This window comes from Lepisma saccharinum, chromosome 25, assembly GCF_977018435.1.
Source record: "Lepisma saccharinum chromosome 25, izLepSacc3.1, whole genome shotgun sequence".
NCBI lineage: Eukaryota > Metazoa > Arthropoda > Insecta > Zygentoma > Lepismatidae > Lepisma > Lepisma saccharinum.
Window position 1 is genome coordinate 44,294,594 of NC_139253.1, and position 22,707 is coordinate 44,317,300.

Here is a 22,707-nt window from a genome sequence, read left to right on the forward strand (position 1 = left end):
GGTTAAAACAAGGATGTATCCTGTCGCCAATTTTATTCTCTCTCTTCATTGATTGGGTGGCGAACGAAGTATCATGGGAGCAGGGCGCAACCCCATCTATAGGGGAGCAAGAGATACCTGTACTCTTGTATGCGGACGATATAGTCATCATGTCGGAGACAATAGAGGGGCTACAAAGGGGACTAAATAGCATATACGAGGGGTGCCAAAAATACAAAATGACAGTTAACATTAAAAAAACTAAAATCATGGCTTTCAAAAATGGGTATACTTTCAGCAAACAAGAAAAATGGAATTACGGGGGGGAAGTAATTGAGCCTGTCAAGCGTTTCACGTACTTAGGAGTAACATTATCTATGACTGGAAGTTGGACGCAACATATACAGACACGAAAAAGCAAAGCAAAGCTCGCAATAGACCAAGTAATACGTACCATAAGTAAAGTACCGCAAATGCCGTTCTCAGTGATTCAGGGTTTGTACAAGTCAATAATAACAGGAACTTTGAACTATGGGGTTGAGCTGTGGGGGGCAAGAGGGGGGAGCACAGTCGCAAGCATTCAAACAGAATACTACAAAAAAGTGTTGTGTGTAAGTAGAAGTACTGCCAATTGTGGGGTACTTAAAGAATTAGGTCTAAGCAAAGAGACAGTACAGCTGGCAGCTGACGAGAAGAGCGCTGGCAGAAGAGGTGTGACGTACTGCCAGGCGACTCCACTCTTTTGCGTGGGGGAGGTGCTCTTCCGCCAGAACTCTTGTCTTCAGCTTGACAATGACCCGCCAAGAAGAAAACAAGACTTCCTTCTCCCCGACCACCCCCAACCACCCCTAAATTCTGCAAATGAACCTGACCCTCCCTTTCCCTCTGTGCCCCGTCTCCCTTCATTCAGCGATCTTCTCGTCGGCTGCCGGCTGTACAAGCTAGGATGAGAACTTTAAAGTATTGGCTTCAGCTAGCAAGGGAGGGTAACACGACACTTAAGGGTAAATGTCTGATAATGCAAGTAAGAGAAGAAAATACACGGAACTGGGCGAGGGATATAAAAAACATGTTGAACTCTATTGGGATGGGGTGGGTTTGGGAAGCAGGAGGGAGGGTAGATACATCAGTTGAAAATCAGATTAGAGGGAGACTTATGGACATAGACAGGCAAGAAACACTAGCCGACTGTCAGACGAAGACTTCACTAAGAGATCATTTGAAATCACGGGATTGGGGGAAAGCAAGATACATAAACTTGGTAGGCAAAAAAGAAAGGGGAGGGATAGCATGGTTCAGACTGGGGGGTTGGAAACAAGTAAAAATTAAGAATGAAGCAGGGGAAACTATATGCTCTTTGTGCGGGGAGGGAGAGACGGGCGAGCATCTGCTCTCTGCCTGCCCCTCTACGCGTGATTTACGAGACAAGTGGGTTGAGAACGTAACAGAGAGGGAAATAATGGAAGTGGTAGAAGACAGAAGAGGAATCATAAGTGAGATAGTGCAACGAGTGGGGAGATATTTGTGGGAAGTGAGGGAGCGACGAGGAAAGGCGTTAGCGGTCAGCGATAAGAACGAAGAAACCGCACAAAGTGAACCGAGCGTGTAATACGTGTACTGTGGGTCTAGCAGTGTGCAATGTATATGTGTTTTGTTTTGTTCTGTTCTGTTTTGTTTTCCACATTATTCAACAAAGTAATTCAAATTCAAGTAAGTCTCCAGACAGGAGGCCGAATGAACCGGACACACAACTTTATTTGCATGTGCAATATTTCGATTGTTAAAATATACTAATTATGTTTAATTTTTTCTTTTGTATCTGATCAACTGCTAAGAGTTATTTGTATACTAACGTAAAGAAGGTACAATATTAATACACGACTTTGAGGGAAGAGAAAGTGTGTGTAATGTAAAATTAATGTAGTGCGTACAGCGTACAGCTCGCACAAGGAAAATGTAAATAAATACAAATACAAATACAAATACAATGGGTCATATATGACCCATAGAAAGTATAGGCGAAAACAGCCAATGGGTCATATATGGCCCATGGTGCCGATTACAACATTCACGTGCTTTTACGACCTTCATACTTGTATGTGAGGTTGTAAACGCTGACAGATATTGAGATAAGACTTTGAAATGTCATGTGGAAGAAAACCCACCCCCTCCCCCATTCTCTAATATGCAAATTAGCTGTTTTTAGCCAAAATGCAGGATTGTACATATTGCGTCATATTTCAGCCTGTATGAGAACTATGAGAACACTTTGTTGCAAAAGGTCTACTCTTTGAAAAAAATGCAAAAGTTTGCGCCCTTTTTCCAAAATAACGGGAGAAGAGGGGACGAACGCCAGATTTTGTTTTCATTGAAATTTGGGGACTTGGTTCCTCCCAACCCCGTATTTCTCACTTGGGCTTTCTGGATTGTACACGGTCGCGTGCTCCGATGTTTTTGCTTTCAAACAAGAGTTATCCGAAGTAGGTTGCTTAAATGGACTCCGAGATATACTAATTTATTCTCTAATATGCAAATTAGCCATTTTCCCAAAATGCAGGATTGTACATATTGCGTCATATTTCAGCCTGTATGAGGACTAGAGACTTGAAAGAAGTTTCCTTTTGTTGCAAAAGGTCTATTCTTTAAAAACAATGCAAAAGTTTGCGCTCTTTTTCCAAAATAACGGGAGAAAAGGGGGCGAACGCCAGATGTTTATTTTTCATTGAAATTTGGGGACTTGGCTCCTCTTAACCCAGTTTTTCTCACTTGGGCTTTCTGAATTGTACACGATCGCGTGCTCCGATGATTTTGCTTTCAAACAAAAGTTATCCGAAGTAGATTGCTCAAAGTCTCAGAGATATAACGTTTTTCTGAAATAAGTGTAAAAATTTAAAAATCGCGCGCAAAGGCCGCGGCGAGAGAGGGGTTTCTTTCGAAAACCGGCTGTTTAAAGGTTAAAATGGGATCCGAACTACTATGTGCCTCCACTGGGTATCGAACCCAGAACCCCTTGATTACAAGGCGACAGTATTTGCTCGAAAGGTCAGGGATGCAACTGTGTGCCCCGGAGGCGTATTTCACATATGCACATTGAAATAGAGATTTGGGGCGTGGCTTGTAATGGAGAAGTTTCTGGTTGGCTGGTCTATTTTTTTCTTTATTGAGTACTTCTATGGCGTGCCTAACAATTGAATGATGTAAACCATTTATATTTTCCTTTTTCATCAATTTTCTACTTTTTATACATTGCTTTGATCTTTTCTACATCTTTCTATTGTAGTTCACTTTCACTAAATCCATACTTATCCTCCAGCGATTTATTTATATTATTTCGCCTTGTGCTGCCATCTATTTTTCTTTTATGAAACTCCACTCTTTTCATCTTGTGTTGTTGTTTCCAGTATGTAATATCTGGTTTGTAACAACTTTTTACAAAACAAATAGCCGCGAGCTTATATAGTCGAAATTAAGGTTTTGGCGTAACTCAAGGTTTTTAAAGTAACAATTAAAACTGCTCCTTGTTTGCATCTGACGAAAAGCGGAAAATGACCCAATATTATTAAATAATTGTATAAGAATTTTCATCCAACGCAACATTTTAAAAATTATTGCCTCTTTTATTTCCAATAAGAAAGTCTATTCGCTTTTCGAGTATTGATTACTATCAGATTGCGTTGTATTTTTCCCACTAGATGGTTCTGCTTGTAGTCTGTGGTTTACAGAAAGTGTTCGCACAAGTCAATGAAATAAATGCCAGTGTCCTATCCTATATCATTGAGGCAGTCTGCTGGCCAATAGGAAACATTCATACACAAACCACGCCCCCCATCTCTATTTCAATGTGCACATGTGAAATACGCGCCCCGGAGAGAGGCCGGTCTGACGCTCGAACTAGGCAACGCAACCCGGTTGACGTTGCGACGCTTACATGTAGCCCCGTCTATTTGGCTGCAATTTTTGACTCGCTTTGACTCTCTTTGCAACGAAGCGTCTAGTTGGTTGTTTTGGAGTTAAGTAGTGTACTTGGTGTCTGCACCGTCTGCACTACCTTCCGGATCGGTGTATGTTTGGTGTATGGTCGGTCACGTGGTGCGTGCTAACTAATCAAATGACCGGTTAAAGCAACAGACAGGCATTTTATTGACTATTCTTAACTTGAACAGCGCTTTCCGTCTAGTTGGTTGAATGTCATTTCCTTGCCCCACCTTTGCACCACCCTGACACTGAATACACCTGCACTGCATCGAGTGTCAAAAAGTGAAGCCAACTAGACGGTGCTACTGTCAGTTGTGATGTGATGTTTCTTTCTTGCATGTGCTGTGTGTGTGTCGTCGCTCAACAGATCATTGGAGAGGTCCCTCGTTCGAACCCTGGTCATGGCATGGACGTATCATTGCGGTTACCCCATAATCAATTTCGTCTCTTCATAATTCATCCTCATCGAAGCGTCATAAAATAACTAAAATGGAAGTAGAGAAGCGTCGTAATAAATAACTAAAAACAGAAATAGAAAAATTAGAAACAAATCATTGGTATAAACATATGGCAAAATAAGTTATGTTAGTTCTTCAAAGGGAAAAGAGCTGTAGAATTCACATATTGAGAGTAACGTAATATAATACACCAGATTATAATACACCACCTAAGGGTATAACCTACTGTAGCCCTTCAGTGGGCTTGTGGATTACACTTGTAATACTTTCTCATAGAGAGTAGTTATTCTGAGGCATTCCAATATTTGTCTGAATATTTTGAGCATGTGCAAACTACATGCTGCAGTAATCCGCGCACACACTGGCGAATCTAAATTTGTGTTATGTGGTAAAATTCTTTCATGTATTCGTTGCTCTCAATTCTGTGAAATGAATACATAAATTCAAGTGAAAGGAATGAAGATAAAATATTATTATCATCCAATTCAACGCAGATATCTTTGTGTAAAAATGGCATTCATTCTAGAGATACAGGTGGTGTTGAGGGACGCGTAAAAAACTAAACCAGGAGTGTGAATATCATTCATACCAAAGTAGAAATTAAGAAAAACTTATTATTTTTATAGTCGATAACAAAAATAATGTTCAATTTTTGAAACAGAATAACAGAAGTCAAACCAAAAGTGCGTTAGATCGAAAAAATAAAATAATAATAAAATAAAATGCAGCACCGTGACAGAACCTCCTGTTATAGTATTCTGCCACTTAAACCGAATAATAAATTGTTAGACGAGTTTTCACAATGAAAAAGAAAATATGTCATGGGTCACGGAAGGTAAATTTTATGATTAAAATTTTCCCCTAATTTTCTAATATTTTTCTTGAACGAGGTATGTGAAAGTTAGTTAATAAACTAGAATAATTATACAATTCAAGAAACTAACGGCATGGAATGCACAAAATATAAAGCAAAATCTCTGTTTAAACACCTTGTGGATCGAGTCCTCAAGGATATAATAATAATAAAGTCGTAATAAAGTAATATATTTTGATTAGTTTGTAACAGTAGTAAATGTTACACTTTTATTATTATTATTATTATTATTATTTCTACTAATCAATTTTATTCCCTACAAACTTTTCTAGCCACGCCCATGATTTCACTACAACAGAAGTAAAGAGCGTTTTCAATGTGGAAAGTCGTATAAACCGAACACTGAAGCACCGAGGACGAAGGGGTGCGGCTGGGATTCTGTCCGCAGGGTATACTGAGAGAAAGTGCAGGCTATATTTACAAAATATACCTGAGAAAACAATAGGAAGATCTGTAGTGTCTGGAGCCCTCGGGTTCTACCAGAGAAGAAGGAAGGTTTATGGCAGTCGATATCTCGTGACACAATGCTATTGTGAAGGAATACAGATCCTGCTTTGTCCCCAAGCGTATTCGCACCATCATCGCCAAGGTTTCACGCAGGGAAACAAGACGTTGTACCTTTTTTATTTATTTATTATTTGAACTCCTGTAAACTGATGCACAGATGAACCTTCTGTTCGCAATGTTGCAAGGGTACCAACACTTACGGTTTATCCAGTAAGGCCATTTTTAGGGAGATGTAAGAAAGAATTTATTATCAAAGTAACTATAAATCGGATCTGTTTTTTTTTCTTTGCTTGTTGTTGTTTTTTTTTTTAAAAAAAAAGAGGTGTTGTTGGGTAAAATATGGGTCGTTAGGAGTGTGTGAATAAATCACTGTCCACCGTAGCCTTATCCAAAGGGCGAAATTTGTCCTAGTTGACATTTGTACGATTGCAACGCATTTTGCCATCCCCAAAAAGTTAAAACGCTCCTGTTGTTTACTCCCTCTGTCCCATAATTATTGTCCGGTACACCTTTGTTTGTTGTCCCATAATAATTGTCCGATATGCAAACTGTGACATTAGTGTATTCAGAAGTAGAAAATGAAACACGGGAATAAGTCATACAACGTTATTACTCAAGGATCAGTACAAATTGGCCAATCAAGTATCCAAAAGAACATAAATAAAATGTTACCATTTTGGCATACCGGACTATAATTATGGGACAGAGGGAGTATTTATTTTAAACATAAGATTTCTGGAAACAAATAAATTATTGAAGACGTTTCTTCTAACAACAATTGACGTAATAACCCATCATAAAGAGATTCACAATCTCTCCTCTCTCAACCAATTCACTCCTAAAAAGCTATTACACATGTCCATTGTTGAGTTTCAATGAAAGGATATGTTATTATAAATATTATAGTATTACTGGTTAGCAGTTGTCAAAAAGGGCGATATTTAAATTCGTTCATTATTAAAGGTAAGGTAAAAGGTAAAGTTCCCCCGTGCATATAGCACCGTGCCATGAAGGCACATTTAGAGGATGTGGGTGTAGGCAGAGCTGGTTTAATATGAGCTTATATTGTTGTAATGAATTTCAACTTCTTGCAGACATTCTAACGGTTAGCAGTCAACAATTTGCTGTGGAATTGTGGTGACGTGTGCAGTCTTATCGAAATTTACACTTAATTTAATTATTATACATATCAGAGGTAAGAGGCAATTTAAAAATATTAATTTTGTTTTATTAGCATTATAATTTGATGCCTATGACATCATCCTCGTTAAGTTTGATGTCCCTCCGGAAGAAAGTGGTTGAATTCAACACTGGGTTTCACTATCCACAAAATACACACACACACACACACACACACACACACACAAAACACCTGCTAATATAGCATGAAGAACTAGAAGCACAGCTTTGAAACTTAAATTGTTCAAGCTATTGCAATTTCAAAAGGATATTTGGGAGAAACTTGAAACCCCCCATCCTCTTCAACTTGCATTAACTATACTTTCAAAGACATTATCTAAAATTAACTTTTATCAAGAAACCTACAGTTAGAAAAGTTGCTCTATTAATGTTATTTTCATAAGAACTTCTACCCAGCATGGTGTGAAAATATGATGAAAGTTATGGATCGTCGTTTGAATTAAATGTGTGTAAATTGTTGTTTTGAGTCCATTTTATGCAGAGATAGGCTAATCGGGTCCGAACCACTGTGCAATGTGCCTCCACCGCGTATCGAATCCGGAACTCCTTGATTACAAGGCGATGACGTTACCACTACGCCATCCGGGAGGCCCAAATATATATGGATCGTCGTGCTTCATCAGGCATTCTTGCCTTCGTTATAAAGTACTGACAACAAATTGCATTATTTTAGTTTTCTAGATTTGTAGCTAATGGAACTGTTATAAAGCATAAAGAAAAATCCTTGTATCCGGTGGTAATGTTACATAATATCAGCGATGACAAACACAAGACTAAAATCGGTGAGGTGCGGTTGGACATGCTTGGCTGCACTCCAAGAAAAAATATGTTTGCTCAGTCTGTAGATGTGGCAACAAGGGGAACAAATCTCAATTATGACCCTCACATATGATCACAGAATGGCCCCTTCTTACTACTTTTCTCACCAAACTAATTATATGCTGAGGCATCTCCTTAGCGCGATAACCATCTACAGAGATCCCTCATTCCAAAGTCACAAGTATATATACTCATGTTGTAAAAATATGTATAAGGCAGTGGGCATGTAGGTTGTAACAACGTACCGAGGCTCATTCATATTTTTACCAAGGACAAAAAAAGAGAAGCTTGTAAAACTCGTTTACGAGTGGATGTTACTACGTCATAGAAGAACAAGAAAGGAAAAAAAAACACAATGCAGCGAATCTTGTTGGGTGGAACCCTATAGAGAAGGCAGGTGTAGCATTGTCAATGGTAATTTGTCAACTCTGGTGATCACGTGGTGCAAGGGACTATTTTGCTATCTCACCTGTTCTTCGGGGATCAAGATTGTGTCTGGTTGGCCTTGATCTTCTCCCACCACATCTAAGCTAAGCGTCAGGTCAACCTTGCAGCAGGTTTTAGCATATGTAGATCCAAACGTGCGCGCAAGAATATAGTTCCACTGAGACGGGTTCTATTCCGACACAACTGCATACTTGCAAGAAAACAGTTATTTAATTTGTAATATACAGACAAAATAATACATTGATTAGCAGGTATGGACTTAATTGGTTGCAATCACTGTGCAGACGAACTTAGAACCGCAGATTCGCCAACTCGAATCTGTATTGCGTTGAAGAGACATTGAAACTTTAGAGCGAGTCGAGCGAGACTGAATGCGTTGCAGAGCGCGTGAAATCGCTGATACCAGTGTTGCACATCCCACTATTTTAACCCTATGTTTATTGTAGAGCGGCGAGAATGGCTGAATCTCCTGTTCAGCGCGCGGTTTTACCCGAATGTTATTTTGGGCTTCATCCGAAAGGAAATGTTCTTCAAAGTCAAGCAAGTTGTTTTAAATGCATAATCCTCCTTGCGGCAACAAGATCAAAGTAAAACAGGGCGTGAGGTGATTTGCCGTCAATGTGCACACGAATTGTATCACGGGTGTTGAATGATTTGCGGTTTGAGTTTAGCAAGAGGAAACGATTGTTTGTTGTTTGACGACAAAAGAATCTCCGCGGTATTAAAATATATCGCAGTGAGAAGAAACATGTTTATTATTTGGACGAGACGTCCTTCAACTCGGTGAGTGGGGGAAGGGGGAATAAACCATGGAAGGATACCACCATGCAAAACCACCGCCAGGGCTGAAGAAACCGACGATGAGGGGAAGGGGGAGGCTTATTGTTTCACCCACTGGCGGCAATGAAAGCTTTGTTGAAGGCGCATATTTACTTTTCAGCGCAAAGAAAGGGAAGGGTGATTATCAGCAACAAATAGACAGACCAAGATTTGAATCCTGGTTTAGTGAAGTGATTCATAAATTGAAACCAGAGTAATAGCGACAGACAATGCACCTGATTGTATATATCACCAATAACAAATCATGCTTTTTTGGTGGTACAACTTGAAGTGCGTGTGTCTTACAGTAACGGATGTATTGCGAACGAAGCAACCAAGTTTTTCATAAATCTATTTCTTTCTAAACCAAAAACAATAATTTGTCATTAAATTCAAGAGGGGCCTATCGTTGTTTACTTTTATCTTTGTTTATTTTTATTTTTGCGTGCTCGAAATATACACACATGCTCTCATGTTTAGAAGTTGTTTCGCTCTTATATTAATGACACATTTATTAAATAATATATGCGCAGAAAGTACTTTTAAAATGTTATGTTTCAGGAGACAAAGAGAAGCAAAAATACAATCCACTTGACATGCATGCGGGTTTTGATGTGTTGTGCGGTTGGCAATACTGTAGATTTTCTCAGTGTCTCCGATGTAAGCAGCTCGGCGGTTGAGGAAAGACTGGCACGGAAGATTCTGAGCTCAGTTCTCGCGCGGATTGATACATAAAACCTGCTGCAAGGTTAACCTGACGCTTGGCTTAGTCTGGTTCCTCCCCTCCTCACCCGCATCGTCCTTCATCATAAGAACAACACTTCACACACACACACACATACACACACATACATGCCACCGCGGTAGAGCCTTGCGCGATCAACCCTGAACTTGATTGTCGAGGTTTTTCCGGTCTTTCTGGTTCTGGCAGGAGTAGTTTGTGTTCAACGTTGTTAGAATGGTCTCCTGTCTCTTGGTAGAACGACGTACATTTACTTGCAACTCCAAATAAACAGTGAGGTTCTAACACTTAACAAAAATAGCATTTCCATCGCACCTCGTAACTCAACTTCCAGCGACTATCTCCTCCATGCCAACAGAGGTAGAACAACAATAATCTTAGCTAAATCTTCACAGATCCACCAAGGCATTTGAACCCTGGCATAGAAGCAGTGGCGCTATGTAGTGTCGATAGCTAAAGTCACGAAGTTCGCATATTTTCCGAGGTTTCAGAAGTCTTGGTGCTACTATAACAAGTTCCACACCCGCCCCTACCTGTGCTATTATTAGTAACACTCTTAGCATATCTTCCAACGGAAAAAAACTGATTTGGTTAAAAAGCTTTCGAATGTAGTCTGGACCAACTAGTGTGCAAATTAAACAGAACTTGCTTGTATTCATATGCCAGTGGTAGAGTGATGCAAAAAAGCGTTTCTGCACTTAATCATCCACTTGCAAAGTTAGTCCTTTTCCCAGCATTCCTTATAACAACCTTTAGAGAATTTCCAGTTGCCCATTTTGAATCACAATTGTTCAATCACGTCTGATGAAAAATTTCAAAGGTTTGGAGATGTTGGTCTGACATCCACATTGTTGTTGCTCATTAAAAACGAAAATGGGTATGTAAGCACCACAGGAAAATATCAGCATCCACATGCATAGGATAAATATACTTTTATTTTTACAAAATTTGAATTACGAAAATCTTATTAAAACTATGACATCATTTAGGAAACGCAGAATTCCTACGCAAATCTAATGAACGCTATCTCCATTAATTGAATTCAAAGGACCATTAAATTGATAAACTAGCTTTCAAAACTTTCAACCTATGTACATGAAGATTCAGGTTGTATTATAATTACAGTGTTTTACATCCATTGCAAATGTCAATATAAATATATGCAAATAACCTCTTCCCTTTAGGCCGGATTTAGACGAAAGCATTTCCTTTAACATTTTTGCTAGCATAAATGCTATGTAAAAGCTTCCAAAAATCTCTTAGTACATAGTACTTTACACGGAAGCATTTCATGTTACTTTTCGGCTAGCTTTTGCGATTACAATGTATAACATATACAGTACGAAAGGCACGTTGAGTTATACCATCTATGGTGAGTGGACGGTGTTTACAATTGAAGCAACTAAAACATTCTTCCATACGTGTACAGTAAAAGTTATAAAGTATGTATTTAAGCAGCGCCATTGTTTTATATCTAATAACGTTTTATACGAAACGTTATTCCTCTCGGTTCAATAGTTATCTGCTTTTAAAAATGTGAAGTGATACATTGTTTACATCTCACGCGGCTGCCATTACAACTTAACTCGAGACCTAGAGGTCGCTTCTGATTGGTACTGCCATAAGATTTTTCACTTTACACGGTATCATTTTGGTCATGGCACAAATGTTAAGAAAAATGCTAAGGAACATGCTTTCGTCTAAAGCGGGCGTTAAACTAATTTCACTTATTTAGTTATTTTTACTATTATTTTACTAAAAGTTCCTTGCATTCTTCTCTTTTATAATTCTTGCCTTGTTCTGATTTCGTTCCTCAATATGTTCAAATATATTCTCCTTATTTCATTGTTATCTACGATTTATCCCGCAGGGTACACATTTCTGGATAGAATGTGTTCAACCTATTGCCCCTCATCCTTTCAATAATGGATTTCGTTGTCTGTTCGACGTGACCCTTGCTGGGGGTTTTAAACCCTTCTTAGTACAGCAATATATCATAATTTCCTGTCATGTTCAGTGTTTCGCCTCTGGCTTCCACCCTAAGTTCTACCCACTTTCCAACACTGTTAAAAAAGTTGATTGGAGAAATTATGGTCTAAAACCATTAATTTGCGCTAGCATTCAACTACCGTACAACAAAATGTAATTTGAACGACTCAAATTTATATAAAAAAATACATTTATGGTTCACACAGGCGCAGATCCACCACGGGGAGGTGATAGGGCGAAAACCACACCTCCTCAAAGGTAACATTGTTAACGGGTCCCGGAATCGATACCCAGTGGAGGTACAGACTGGTTTGGATTCGACTTTAAACTTCAAGTCCAGTTCCGATTATAATGCAGAAGGCCTTAGAAAGTTCGCTTAGCGGGCTTACAGCAGACAACAATATGGGGGTGTGTCTGCGATAACCAATCAGGTCCGCGAATGAGCGAGCCCGGTTGCCACAGCTAACTCGCTGCACCCTTCTGGAAGGGTGAATGACCTCTGCCTCTTGCTACCTCGGCCTGTTTGTTCGGCTGAGGAGCAGACGACATGAGAGTATCGGCAATAGTGTGCGAGCGACGTCTGCTGTTAGCCCGCGAAACCCTCTTTCTAAGGCCTTCTGCATTATAGTATATCTGTGCATAAAGTGGACTTAAACAAAACTCAATAACCACCTATTCCAGCCTGAACCCTAGTCTTTGCAAAATATGTGCTGTGTTCCATTGCAAGTGTAGGTTAGAAATGATACTCGGTAAGGTGAGTTGCATAAAGAAAGTATTCAAGTTTAAATTGTAATTCTTTTGTTCATCATGAGTGTATCCCTGTGTTCAATATTCCAAGCAGATCCACAGCACAGAGAAGTGACGTTATAAATGAATTTGCTCTCACGAGAAAGGGTTGTATGTTTTTGTAAATTAACTGTCAGATTGTTAAACTTACAATATTGTAAACTGTACCCTAATTTCTAACAATGCAGTTTTTATGTGTGCTCCCATTGTCGCCGATTTCCACTCTCGACTCTACTTAAGATAATTTTATGATCTATCCGCAAAAGGTCATATGATCAGGAACGAGGAATGATTCTTTAATTTAATTAATTAATTCACAGCTTTGAAATTATTGCTAAAGAACTGACTTACTTGATTCTCTAACTTCTAGGCGGAACCAGGGACCTCCTCTACAACTCTCTTTTGGACTATGGCCATTTGCTTATTTGGTGCTCCTCCCTGCTGCACAGGTATGTAATGAAAACGATTCAGTCAAGACAATGTTGGTTTCCTATTTGATAATGTTATATGCCTGTCACATGTTTTGTTTCTAGTATTGGTAACTGGTGACGAAGTTACTATCTCTTGTTCTAGGCGTGACACATTAGTTGACAAATAGCATCTATGTTTCAGAGTCCATTTTGGGATCCTGATGTGAAACCCAAATTTCAAACTAATGTCTGAATCACACGGAACTGGATATCTAGTAGGAATGCCCTAGTTGGCGCTGGACTGGCTACCCATTTGCTAGTTTTCGCCTCACACGATATTTGTTACACCGTACTTGTCGATAGTCTTTTGTTCCCATAAGACATTGCGCAGATCAGACAATCTCTGTAAAGAAGGACGAGCAATTTGAAGAATGTTGTAGGAGAATTACTGCTTTGTGCTTTTATTAAAAATTAAAAAAAGAAAAGTACGGACTAGAGATTGGCTCGATAAAAATATGGCAATCAATGCGTACCGAACAAGGTTTTTAATTAACTCGGGTATGCATATTCATACATGAGATTCGCAGGATTGATTCATAAATTTAAAAAAAATCAAACATTTCATTTAATACACTTGTAATAATAAGGATTTTTATTTTCGGCTAATCATATTTGTCACGTACACATCTCATCGCTTTGCATAAGTACCTAAATATTAATGAACTGAACACGAATGCACTGCAGGTCATCTCTTTCGTTTTTTTTAAAATCGAGAAACTAACAAAAACAGTCAACCCTCGGAAACCACAGACAAAAACTCCCTTTGCAAACTCACAGATTATCTTCACATGGCCAAACTCTGCTCTGATTGGCTGTTCCACAGAATCCAGTCGAGGAAAGCCAGTAGCAATTAGAAAATGTCCTATTCCTCCAAACCAGTCAAGCAGTCAGCCAGGCAGCCATGACATCCGGGCAGGTAGCCAGTTCAGTGCCAACTAACTGGATATCCAGTTCACTGTGTAACGAACCTGAGAGTTTAAGGTTTTATATTTGTAAGAAGTTAAGATTTATAAAATATTTGTTAATTCAAATAATGTGCAGTTTGTCACAGACAACTATAGTTAGATTGATACAGTTGTGTTTGGAACTTGTATATATGTTTATAAATACGTCATAATCTGTTTGTGTTGACGTCACTTTCTCATCTCAGCAGAGGAAGTGAACCCACCTGAATGTTTTTCACCTGACGACAGACTCAGTTAGATAACAGGTGAAGGTGAGAAATCAACAGAAACACGGTAACGGTTAATGGAATGCCCGAACCCGAATAGTGTAATTGGTAATTATTTTCGTTTCATTCTGGCTATGCTCGGAAATAATAATTAAGTACAGAAACTTTCGTGTATATACGTTTGTCTTGTCCAACGTTAATTCTATATGCAAGTGTGTTTAGTGATTGTGATGTGATTTAATATGCTATAGAATTGTTCCTCTTGAGGCAGAAACGTAAGCAAATCTGTACCTTGCTTGTAAGTCCACATATGATAGGAAATATAAGTGATTACAAAACTGCGTTTAACCTTGAATACTGTGTTGTGTTTCTTTTCTACCCAGCAAGCCCTGATGATTTGCAAAGATTCTCATCTTCCCGACTAAAGGAGTAGCGGACTAATATTTCCACAGAAACATATTCCTTCCATCTGTCCCTATCCTGTCCTGGCCATCATCAATCAATTCTTGACCATTCTCACCAATTTCCTTCATTCCCTCCAACCTAAGCAGCAAATATAATTCTGCTACTAAGATCAAGAGTCAGCATATTAAAGAATGTGTAAACATTTGTTCCCACTCACATCTGACCACAATCGCACTAAGGAAAAATCTAGGTCTGCACTTCAAAATGTGCTAACTTCTGCAAACAACTGCAAAAAATTCCATTCTTGCTGGTAATAAAACCCGACCTACTAATACAGATAGATAAAATCGAACGACACCATGGTGAACTCATGGTGAACTCACGTGAACGCCATTAGCGTTTTCTGGAGAGATCGAGAATATGTAGAGCCTTACATATACAGGGTGTATAATAATTGACCTAAAATTCCTGATCCTCTAGAAAGGTAGAAATAGTGGTAAAGTTACTAAAATTCATGTACATGATTAAAATACAATTTTAACACTGACACGAACATTTACTCATTGTACAGTCACCGACAATAAAAATGGGACTCCTAGATCCTGAAATACTCGCTTCCCTGCAAGGCGTTGTGTGTGTTGCCTAACCCTACGGCGATAAGTAGGTATAAATAGCTAATTTTCATTGGCAACTTCTACCAGCGCCGTAGAGTTAGGCAACACGCATAACACATTGCAGGGAAGAGAGTATTTCAGGATATAGGTGTCCCATTTTTATTGCCGGTGACTGTACGTACCTATCTTATGTAAAGTATTTATGTGATACTGATATACGATTTTTCACTTTCAACAATCTTCCATAGCCCTGTAGTCTCTTCCCTGAACGGCTTTCATAAATTCATTTTTTGCATGTAAAATTTTGGGTCTAGTGAGAATATCGGCAATTCAATCTGCTAGAGCAAGTATAGTCGACGCGCTAGCTTCGTTAACGACCGGCTTGCTTTGGAGTCGACGGAGCGCGCTCACCAGCTACAACAATCACATTCAACGCACAGTGTTGCCACATCTACTCTCCAGCTGCGAAAGGAGAAAGGTCTCCACATTGAAGTTGCAAACAACAAATTGACACTACGGCAACAGCGTATCCGCAGTCATGTGACTGAGACTCCACGTGGAGTAGATGAGCAGAATGACAGCTGCTCCCATTGGCTGAAGGTTGAGTGTGATTGAACGAAAACAACTCGCGATCGTGGCGGCGGCTTTCTTCAGTTCTTAGACGTTAACGAAGTAAACGCGTTGACTATACCAAAGACGCGAACAATAACCACTAGGCTACCTGGGTACTTTAGTTAGAGTCGCATTACGAAGAAGTGCTGGGAACGTAATAGTTCCGTGCTTTCATCAGAGGCGGATTTAGAATTGACATTTGGGAGGAGTGCATCTCGAGTATTTCTCCAAGCTCGGAATATATTTTAATCTATCTTTCCATTGGCATTTTATTGGCGTTATAAACAGAAACCAATTTGGCCTCCGAGTATTCAATTGTTTTCAATGATTTTTTTTTTAAAAGATGTATCTATGCACCAGTTACATTTGTTCAATGATGTTTGCGCGAGGTGTTCAGGAATGGAATGACAATATGGCAACAATGGTGAAGGTTGGCGAGCAGCGCAGAACACGTGATCCTAAGAGAGAGGGAGACGAAACGAAAATTGGTATCTGCGCAACGGCAAAGATATGTGTGTTGCACTTTTTTTTCCTAACACGTTACTTTTTTAGTAACTTATCCAAATCGGCCAATAATATTTTATATGCGTCATGAAAACCCTGGTATTCGCAGTTTCTGGAGGTGAGTTATCGCCTTCATCTCTATATTCGTGGAAGTCTGCGTGATTTTTAGCTGGGATTGATTGATTTCCTTTATTTTACTTCGCTTTTTGTACCACTTTTAGCTAATTTGCGAAGACGGGGATGAGTGATGACATGATGAAATTGATGAATGGACACTCACGAACATCCATGCCCAGACCGGGATTCGAACCCGGAACCCCTGGCGTCGTAGCCCGATGTGCTAACCACTCCGCCACGGGGCCGACGATTTTTAGCTAAGAGACCACTGTTTTATTTGTTCCATTCTTCACCGGTAGAAGAGATTATTTCTGCGCAACATCTCTGGCTCTTCTGCGTTTGGAGCTTGGGAACGAGTCATCAACCCAGCACCTTTCGCTAACCCTCTTGTTCAGGCTCTGCGCTGTTGGAAGGCTCGCTAGTTAGCGTAGTGTGAAATTGCATTGCATTTGCAGCTTGGGAGCGATTCATAACTCCTAAAACAACCAAGTTACTGATATCATCTCAACCCAGAACCAATCACTAACTTTCTTGCTCACGCTCTCGACTACTGGTAGGCCCGCTAGTTAGGCTCGTACAGTCAGCAAGAGATTTTCCAAAAGTAATATGACTCCACGTGATCTTCCTGGGGTTCGTTCTGACTGTACCATGCTGCAGACTAACCGAAAACAAAATTCGCTGAAATCTGATGAGGCGTTTGAAATAAGAGTCCACAACACGAGATAGACACTGCTGCCATGGAGAAATAGTATCATTCTGAGAATAAGACACCACGTTCAAGATAACGTGTGATAACTGTTGTTGTTGTTATTGTTATCTGTGTAGTAAGCTCCGCTGTCATGCTGTGCAAGGTTGCATAATTTGCAGTCACATCAAGCTCTCGTCTTGATCAGCTACTCTCAGCATCAGCAGAGTCAGCAAGGGGGCGGGGGAGGGGAAACGTCCACGTTGCATTCTGGGGTATCATGTACCGACTGAAGTTCGCCATAGTGTTGTGTTGGTGTCCAATGAGAGAAAATCCCAAACGAGTTGCTTTTGCTTTTAATTTTGAGCATAAGTTAACGTTTTGCATCGGTATTACATGCTGTATGAATAAGTTTCATTTCTCAGTTTTTCAGATCATATTCCATGTACATGGACGTCCGCAGGATTTTTCCCAGGGAGGGGCAAGGAAGGTATTTTTTTCCAGGGAGGGGGGCAAAAAGCCACATTTTCCCCAATAATAATGTTGTTCCCTCAAAAAACATTGCTTACGTTTCAATTATCATGTTCGTGCATTAATTAACACATATTGTGGCTGAAATGAAATTGTATGAGTGAAATACGTATATAATTTTTGGTTGACTTCCATTTTCCAGGGAGGGAACGTTCCCCCTTGCCCCACCTTCCGGACGCCCATGGACGTCTTCTGCTTGTTTCCTCGGTTGTAAACGAGGATTGCTAGAGAGCCATGCATAAAAGTGAACCAGTATCAGCGAACGTTCGAGTCGCAATTGAGATTGCTACCCTCCTCAGCACACGTTACTCAAAGACGATTGGCAGAAATACCTCCCAAGCTTAGCCACCAGTATATTTGGCATTTAGTACAATAGTGATGATATGAATGATTGGTGATGATTAGATGACATTGATGAAGATACAATCACGAACAGTTATGGATAAAACGCCAAACACAAACCCTGCTGTATGTCCAGGCGCCAGAGCTTCCTTTGCCTGCAATTATGCAGTTCCAGGGTGTACTACGTGGGAGAGACGTTGACATTTGGATGTCTACACCCCCTTTGAAGGAAGGAAACGTAATAATACAAATATAAAAATGGATATATGTATATATGTTTGTTCCGGTATAACTCTCGAACGCCTGGAGCAATTTCAACCAAACTTGGTACACATATCACTTGCAATCTGGAAAGAAATACTGTGGGGGTAAGACACCCCTGGCACCCATAGGGGTGCGGGTGGGAAGAGGTAACATGTAAAAATAATCGAAAACGACCTACATTAGTGTCGAATCCATAGTTTTTGGAGTCGCTAAGGTAATTGGTGACTGCACGACGACATTTGAGAGAGAGAGAGAGAGACTTGCTTTCTCGATCACGATCAACATGTCACAGGGCAGTCTATTAAGTACTGCAGAGTGGATTTAAGATCGCCATGTTTCTCCCATGGACAACTTTAATAGAAGATTAGGATAAATAAATACCCGGGCAACGCCGGGTAATTAGCTAGTATTAAATAAAGGGCTGGGGTGTAAAACATAGTTAATAACATTTTATTTATTTATTTATTTCGTCTTTTTTACATAGCGAAGTTAAGACTGTGGAGCCTTTTCTTGCACTTGACCATGTTTACAACAAAAATGAATGTGGAATAATTAAAATATTGAAAAAGAAAGATAGATAGAAAAAATATATAAAAATCACAGAGAAATAAAAAATACAAAGAAAAAATACATATAAGAATGGTAATCTAACCTATAGGTACGGGCACACACACTCACACTCACACTCACACTCACACATACATACATATTTTTGCCCTTACACATACACACGTACAAGCAAATACATAACGTTACACTTACTTAAACACAGTCCAAAACGGTATACTTTGACGATAATTCATCTTAACTATTACGTTAAATCATTTTTGTGCCTTACGTCCTTCTATCATTCTCTGCACCCGCCACATTATTAGGGAAGTCAAACTGTAACTTTAACAATTTTTTGAACGTCACAATTGAGGAAGAGACATGAATTTCAGGTGGCAACTTGTTCCAAAGGTCTGCTGAAGTAACAGTAAAAGAATTTGGATAAGAGTTGAATTTGTGGAGTGGAATGGAGAGCAGAGACCTTTCGCGCGATCTGGTGTTGAGGCTGTGAAAGTCGGAAATATGTTGAAATCGGTTATAGAGATATTGCGTGTCTTTTATTTGGAGGATTTTGTACACTAAAATTAACTTATGAAAATTACGTTTATCGCTTAATTTAAACCACTCGACCTTCCTAAAGTACGATGTCAAATGCTCTGAATATTTAAATCGAAAACGAAACGAATGCAGGAGTCAACAATGGGAAAGACAAGAGACTGGATCAGTTTAATTTTTATGCGCTCAGGGAGGAAGTCTTTGAGCCGATAGAGTGAATGCAATGCACCGAAAGCTCTTCTAGATACCGAGTTAACGTGCTCTGCCCAGGTAAGATGGGACTACACTGCGATTTAGTCGGGTTTAGATGTAAGCCATGGTGTGCAGACCAAGTACTTATTTTTTTAAGGTCATTCTTCACAATTTCTATTGCATGCAGTATTTCTTGCGGGGGAAAGAGAAATATAACTGAAAATCGTCGGCAGTTAAGCACCGTCGGGAGGTCGTTTATATACAGAGTAAATAAGAGGGGGCAAGTACAGTGCCTTGAGGGACACCACAAGGAATGTTTTGGTCATTTGTAAAATGTGCCATCCTTCAATTTTCGAGTGAAATTGTCATGTCATTCAATTTGAATTGGACTCAGTGAAGCCTTCTGAAATTGGTAAACACAACACGAAAACAATTTATCTGCACTATAGCTTCTAATAATGTTTTTTCTTAATGAACTCAGAAATGACCAAAATGTCACTTACCATGTTTTACAGCCGATATGGGTTACATAAGCTCCAAATATTAAATGGGAAATTTTTCACAGACTGTCCGGGGCACTTCACATACGTGGGGGCGGGGGGTAGTAGTACTATTGATTATGCTATTGGCTCCCTCGAACTGTTACAAAGAATTAAGGGTTTTCACGTCCAGGCGCAAACGCAATCGCATCATATGCCACTTGAAATCGACGTTCAGTGGGATACTCATAGTAACGTAGACACTCCCAAACTTGCGTTGGAGCCCGAGAAAATATTACGCAAATACGTGTGGACTAAAGAGGGGGAGGAACAATACAAGATAATTATGACCGATGACGTAACAAAAATGTTGCAAGAGCGTTTTAAAACAGCCATCGAGGGAAATAATATACAGGAAGCAGTGGAATTAGGATATCATATTCTCGAAAGGGCCGGAAGTCATATGTTAAAGGGAGAGGGGAAGGGGGGCAAACATGTTAAGGGGGGGTGGTACAACGAGAGATGCAAATTAATGAAGAAAAGGTTGGACCGAGCTTTGAAACTCTACAGAAACACAAATAGCGAAGATAGCAGAAATAACTACCTCATGGTCAGAAGAGCGTATAACAACATTTTAGAGCAAGAAAAAGAAAAATGGCAAGTTGAAAAATTCGAAGAAATTAGAAAGGCAATCTCGGAGAGGAATATTTCGGCATTATGGGGAGTTCTACGTACATTGAGGGGTCAGAAAAACAACTGGGTGCATATTGAGCCACATATTTGGGAATCTCACTGTCGTTCTTTACTTGGAGGGGAGGGGGAGACATCTCGAACAGAAATTGCACGGGAACGTTACTTCCTAGGGGACTACATACCGATACTTGATGAGGATATACGAGTGGATGAGCTAAGAATGGCGATTGGGAAATTGAAAAAAGGGAAAGCGGCTGGATTGGATAATATCGGAACGGACTTCTTTAAAGCAATTGGGGAAGACATTAATATGTTAGAAAATATCCGTAGACTACTAGATAAGATTTTCAAAGAGGGACATTTCCCGAAGGACTGGGCCACATCAATAATTTGCCCTATATACAAAGGCAAGGGGGATAGGAGCGAAGCGGGCAATTTTAGGGGTATCTCTTTGCTTCCAATATGGAGCAAAATATATACGCATATTTTAAACCGTAGAATACAAAAGTGGTCAGAAATATTTGATAAAATTTCCCCTTTACAAGCAGGATTCAGGAAAGGGCATAGTACCCTAGATAATATATTCATATTGCACACATTAGTACTTGAGCGAATTAAAGAGAAACGAAAAAAGTTGTACGCGTGCTTCATTGATTACGAGAAGGCGTTTGACAAAGTTCACAGGGGTATTTTGTGGGGGAAACTGCAAGAAAAAGGAATGTCGGCGCGCATGATAAGGGCGCTACAAGCTATTTATGAAAACGTACAATTTTGTGTGAGATGCGATGGCCACAGAGTATCATCATTACAACCCTCGCATTCCGGGTTAAAACAAGGATGTATCCTGTCGCCAATTTTATTCTCTCTCTTCATTGATTGGGTGGCGAACGAAGTATCATGGGAGCAGGGCGCAACCCCATCTATAGGGGAGCAAGAGATACCTGTACTCTTGTATGCGGACGATATAGTCATCATGTCGGAGACAATAGAGGGGCTACAAAGGGGACTAAATAGCATATACGAGGGGTGCCAAAAATACAAAATGACAGTTAACATTAAAAAAACTAAAATCATGGCTTTCAAAAATGGGTATACTTTCAGCAAACAAGAAAAATGGAATTACGGGGGGGAAGTAATTGAGCCTGTCAAGCGTTTCACGTACTTAGGAGTAACATTATCTATGACTGGAAGTTGGACGCAACATATACAGACACGAAAAAGCAAAGCAAAGCTCGCAATAGACCAAGTAATACGTACCATAAGTAAAGTACCGCAAATGCCGTTCTCGGTGATTCAGGGTTTATACAAGTCAATAATAACAGGAACTTTGAACTATGGGGTTGAACTGTGGGGGGCAAGAGGAGGGAGCACAGTCGCAAGCATTCAAACAGAATACTACAAAAAAGTGTTGTGTGTAAGTAGAAGTACTGCCAATTGTGGGGTACTTAAAGAATTAGGTCTAAGCAAAGAGACAGTACAAGCTAGGATGAGAACTTTAAAGTATTGGCTTCAGCTAGCAAGGGAGGGTAACACGACACTTAAGGGTCAATGTCTGATAATGCAAGTAAGAGAAGAAAATACACGGAACTGGGCGAGGGATATAAAAAACATGTTGAACTCTATTGGGATGGGGTGGGTTTGGGAAGCAGGAGGGAGGGTAGATACATCAGTTGAAAATCAAATTAGAGGGAGACTTATGGACATAGACAGGCAAGAAATACTAGCCGACTGTCAGACGAAGACTTCACTAAGAGATCATTTGAAATCAAGGGATTGGGGGAAAGCAAGATACATAAACTTGGTAGGCAAAAAAGAAAGGGGAGGGATAGCATGGTTCAGACTGGGGGGTTGGAAACAAGTAAAAATTAAGAATGAAGCAGGGGAAACTATATGCTCTTTGTGCGGGGAGGGAGAGACGGGCGAGCATCT